Source organism: Microtus ochrogaster, unplaced genomic scaffold (assembly GCF_000317375.1).
Source record: "Microtus ochrogaster isolate Prairie Vole_2 unplaced genomic scaffold, MicOch1.0 UNK13, whole genome shotgun sequence".
Taxonomy (NCBI): Eukaryota; Metazoa; Chordata; class Mammalia; order Rodentia; family Cricetidae; genus Microtus; species Microtus ochrogaster.
Genome location: NW_004949111.1, coordinates 1,356,354 through 1,362,446, shown reverse-complemented (window position 1 = coordinate 1,362,446; position 6,093 = coordinate 1,356,354).

Sequence of the window (6,093 nt, the reverse complement as noted above, 5' to 3'; positions counted from 1 at the left end):
CCATACAATGAAATATCTCTCTGTACTTAGCTCCTTCACAGTCAAAAAATTCAAAGAAAATACAATGATATACATAATCTAGACTCTCTGTTTATATTCTATCTTTGTGTGACTTATTTTTCTTATCCCATTACTTTTTGTACAAATTTGATATTTATTTTATTATCTTTCTCCTCTAATCTGTGATGGTCTAGCCTGTTTTATATTACATTTACTGTCATTTTTTTTTACTCTTTTTCTTCTTTCTCCCAAGCTTATGTACATTTATCCAACACTGTAACCAATTTAGAGGTCTTTTTATCTGAATCTATCTTTATTGTGTATCTGTAATTATATTTTGACAAGATGCAACTTTTTTAATGCTAATTGGGTGTGACTATGACCAAAGCTGCTTTACTGGTTCTACATAGTCCAACATTGTGAAGGTCCATTTACTGCCTGTGAGACTGCTGAGTGAAAGCCATGCTTACCACCTCAACTTTGGTAACCAGTTGGCCCATGCTGCCACCATGTAACTTGCAGCACACTGCCCACAAACCCCATTCAAGGGCTTAGCCTCCTGAAAGAGCCAGAGTTTGTCCTGGCAGCATGGCCCAAAACCACAAGGAAGACCTCTCTTAAAGAAGCTGGAGCCCTCCCCCAGCAAACAAAGCAAAAAGTTGTGTTAAACTCTTTTGTGTGTGTATGTCTAGAATTATTTTTTAACCTTGAGAAAAAAAAACTGAGCTTTTTTTTTTTCTACATGGATATAGTTGACTATGTTGGTGTACCAATTTGTTATACGAAGGTTGTTTGTTTGTTCCTGGCTGCTTAGACCTAAAATAACCACACAGAAACTGCATTAATTAAATTACTGCTTGGCCTATTAGCTCTAGTTTCTTTTTGGCTAGCTCTTACATTCTAATTTAAACGATTTCTATTAATCTGTGTATCACCATGTAGTTGTGGTTTACCAGCAAGGTTTCAGCTAGCAGCTCACATCTTTCTCCTCTGACAGCTTCATGGTGTCTCACTGACTCTGCCTTCTTCCTCCCATCATCTAATTTAGTTTTCCCAGCCTAACTATTCTGCTCTACCACAGGCCAAAACCAACTTTGTAATTAACCAATGATGTTTATAGTATACAGAGGAGAATTCCACATCAACTGTCATTAATCTATAGATAAATTTTAAGCCTCCAAAGAAAAAATAACAGAGTTAGTATAATAATCAGTCAAAGCTAACATGTTTTAATTTAAATAGCTTAGCAGAAAGTTTTCAACTCTAGGCCATTTTTTAAATTATTTATTTCTTCACATGTTATCAATCTTTACTATATACCCTGTAGTAATGATTAATAAATATCTTTGCATTTTATATCTCTGTAAATACTTTAGTAACATTAACATGCCTGCTCCTAAAACATCTACATGTGATTCATGTAGATGCAGAGCATTCCTTTGTCATGGAAATATTTTCTTTTTTTAAGGAGATGAAACCATGCATTAGAAAACAATTCTGTTTCAAAACTAATATTCCTATCAGGCTCATAACAAAGCTATTTTTTCAATCAGTTTTATTCACAAATTTTCTCCTGTATGGCTTTTCACTTTAATGAATTTTGTTTATGTTCATTGTGTTGGCAAATTTTGTGCTTTCCCAAAGAATATATAGGGAGACTCACTCTGATCACCACAGAGTCATGCTACTATACCTTAGTAGAAAACTGCAAGGGCAGTTATTTTTCAAAATTAAATAGTAGATATTGGTAGTGCTCATCAGTTTCCATGACTCCCCAGAAAACAGCATATCTAAAATTTTCCATTTAAAAGAAACACATCAAAAAGTCCATCATCTTACAGAAATATGTGATTATGGCAATTTACTGCTTTTAATTTTATTTTGCAAGGCATACTATGACCTTAAACATAGAGCATTACAAAATAAGTACATTAGCAATAAATAGTTGAAGCTTTCAAAAACCAGCCATTAAACAACATTTCACAGGATAAGCTCATTTAGAGGGCACACCTAAAAGCACTGAATTTGAAGAGACATTTTTGACTTCCAAAAAAAAGGCCTAAAAATATATAAAAAGTTTTAGACAACACATTAATCCATTATATCTTCAGAATATTCTCAAGGATATAGGTTAGGATACTAAATGGTTTGATAAAAGCTTGCTTTTAAAAATCATTATTATCTGTACACAAAACAAAGAAAATATTTGTCATTTAAACTTCCTATTTGCAGTCATACTATTCTAAGTTAATAACTTAAAAATATTCTAAAGCGGGAAGAATGTAAACTTTGTATAAGGAGATTTCTTTTATAGCCTTGGAATGATGTCAACTTGCCATATTTAGAGACATTTTAGAAGAAAGAAACTCAGTTGAGAAAATGGTCCCACCAGATTTATCTGTAGGCAAGCCTGTGGAGCATTACCTTGATTGATATTTGGTGTGGGAGGCTCCACCTCAGTGTGGGCCATATAGTCACTGATAAGTGATCCTGGATGCTAAACACGTTGAACAAGTAGTTTGTATTATTTTAATCTTTGTTTTATTTTTTTATTTTTTTTAGAGAGAGAATATGATGTTGGATGGGCCTTGGGAGAATTTGGGTGGAGTCTGGGGAGGGGAAAACATGACATGAGCAAAACATATTGTATGGAAAAAAATCTCAAAAAACAAACATCAGAGGCATTTAAAAATTTTTAAATACTTCCCTTTAATATTTTTAGAGGACTATAAACATACTACAGCCAATCACTAGCTCCTTCAGTTAGGAAAGAAAATAAATAGAAACAAATCAGAAAGATAAAAATAATTTCTTTTTTTCATATATTATTCTTTATTCTTATTATTATTACAATTTTTTTACCTCCTCCCCTCTTCCCATTTTCCTCTCCCTCCCCCCATTACCCATTCCCCTCTCTCCAGTCCAAAGAGCAGTCAGAGTTTCCTGCCCTGTGGGAAGTCTGAGGTCCTCCCCCATCCATCCAGGTCTAGGATGGTGAGGATCCAAACAGACTAGGTTCCCACTAAGCCAGTACATGGAGTAAAATCAAAACCCAGTGCCATTGTCCTTGGCTTCTCAGTCAGCCCTCAATGTCAGCCATGTTCAGAGAGTCCAGTTTGATCACATGCTCCATCAGTCCCAGTACAGCTGGCCTTGATGAGTTCCCATTAAATCGGCCCCACCATCACAGTGGGTGGACGCACCTCTCGCTGCCCTGGCTTCCTTGCTCATGTTCTCTCTCTCCTTCTGCTCCTCATTTGGACCTTGGGACCTGAGTCCAGAGCTCCAATGTGGGTCTCTGTCTCTGTCTCCATCCATCACCAGATGAAGGTTCTATGGTGATATGCAAGATATTCACCAGAGTGCCTATAGTATAGGGCCAGTTCAGGAGCCCTCTCCTCAGCTGCTCAAGAAACAAGCTGGGGACATCTCCTTGGACACCTGACCCCTCTAGAGTCCAGTCTCTTGCCAAGCCTCAAATGGCTCCCATAATTAAGATATACACTTCACCTTTTAAGATAGGCACAAATAGCATAAAGGAACATGGGGTAACTCTAATCGAGGAAGTGAAATATCTATTTGACAAGAACTTTAAGGCACTGAAGAAAGAAATTGAAGAGGACACCAGAAAATGGAAAGATCTCCCATGCTCTTGGATGGGTGCGATCGACATAGTAAAAATGGGAATTCTACCAAAGGTAATCTATAAATTCAATGCAATCCCCATTAAAATCCCAACAAAATTCTTCACAGACCTTGAGAGAACAATAATCAGCTTTATTTGGAAAAACAGAAAACCCAGGATAGCTAAAACAATCGTATTCAATAAAGGAACTTCTGGAGGCATTACCATCTCTGACTTCAAACTCTATTACAGAGCTACAGTATTGAAAACAGCTTGGTACTGGCATAAAAATAGAGATGTCAACCAATGGAATCGAATAGAAGACCCAGATATTAACCCACAAACCTATGAACACCTGATTTTTGATAAAGGAGCTAAAAGTATACAATGGAAGAAAGAAAGCATCTTCAACAAATGGTACTGGCAGAACTGGTTGTCAGCCTGTAGAAGAATGAAAATAGGTCCATGTCTATCACCATGCACAAAACTCAAATCCAAATGGATTAAAGATCTCAGTATCAATCTGAAGACATTGAACCTGATAGAAGAGCTGGTGGGGAATAGTCTACAGCTTATGGGCACAGGAAACCACTTCCTATGTATAACTCCAGTAGCACAGACAATAAGTGCAACATTGAATAAAAGGGACCTCCTGAAACTGAGAAGCTTCTGTAAAGCAAAGGACACTGTCATTAAGACAAAAAGGCAACCTACTGATTGGGAGAAGATCTTCACGAACCCCGCAATAGACAAAGGTCTGATCTCCAAAATATATAAAGAATTCAAGAAACTAGACTTTAAAATGCTAATTAACCCAATTAAAAAAAGGGGGTACTGATCTGAACCGACAATTCTCAACAGAAGAAATTCAAATGGCCAAAAGACACATAAGGTCATGCTCAACCTCCTTAGCAATCACGGAAATATAAATCAAAACAACCTTGAGATACCATCTTACACCTGTGAGAATGGCTAAAATCAAAAACACCAATGATAGCCTATGCTGGAGGGGATGTGGCATAAGGGGAACACTCATACATTGCTGGTGGGAATGCAAACTTGTGCAACCACTTTGGAAGTCAGTGTAGTGGTTTCTCAGGAAATTCGGGATCGACCTACCCCAGGATCCAGCAATACCACTTTTGGGAATATACCCAAGAGATGCCCAACCATACTACAAAAGCATTTGTTCAACTATGTTCATAGGAGTATTACTTGTAATAGCCGGAATCTGGTTGGGGAGAGCTTGGGGGAATGGAAAAGTTGGGATGGAGTAGGAGTAGATAAAGATATTTCTACTTGTAGACGAAATAATGTTATATGTAGAGAACCCCAAAGGTCACAGACATATATGCATGAGTGCAAGTACAGCTCAGAGAAAAACTTGAAGAAAAACATTAATTAATTAGTCTAATGCACAAAAATCCATGACTTTCTATACTACTTTCTATACTCACTAACAAGGACCAATTGAAGAGTAAATTCAAACAATAAGTCTTTTCAAAGATTATTAGAAATTCATATTTAAACAAAGACTAGGCAGAAAATCTTGCACAGTGATAACTCCAAACTATAGAAAAAGTAATCAAATAAAATATCAATAAATGGAAAGAAGTGATTAGCTTATGGGTTAGGATAATTAATAATGTTATTATATCTACTCAGAGATGGATATTGTGGTATAAGCCTTTTAGCAGAGACTAGTGGAATATGGATTCAAATTTGAAGTAAGCTTTGGATACATAGACACCAAAACACAATATCTATGCTTTGCAAAGTTATATACTTATTAAAAGTAATCTTTTTTAACAATTTCAATAATAGTTCCTATTGGGGAAAAATGCACAAAATTTCAGGAAACCCTGAGGGACAAAATAAGTTTGAGAAAGAACAAAATTTGAAGCAATTTACATTCCAATTTTTAAATTACTATTTTCTCTGATAAAAAAGCTGTTGTTTCTCCATACAATTGTGATTAATATTTTGAAAACAGTGAACAGTCTAACAGAGGTTACATTACTAGTACATAGGAGTGAACATATTTCCTTATGGCTATGTACAGAAGCGACTTGCTCAATGAGAATGAGATTTTCTTTGTTCTTTTCATTATCATAAAGGAGGAGGGTGAAATGCTTCCATGGTAATTAAATTTTCCCAGCTATTTTAAATAGATTGGCAATGAACACAGCTGAGCAGTTATCTAAATAGTAAAATGTCGAATTCTTTAAAAATGGTGGAGAAATTGGAGCACTTATGTTTATTAGAAACACAAATGATACAATGGATATAGCAAGCAATATAACATTCCTGAAAACTAAACAGTATTTTTACGACCCCAAGATTTTTTGTGTATATAACAAAAGTTGCTAGCAAGAAGTTGATTAGACATATTTGTACCTTTTTAGTTAGAGTCACACACAATAAAGAAAAGGTAAATATAATTCAACTCTCTCTCTCTCTCTCTCTCT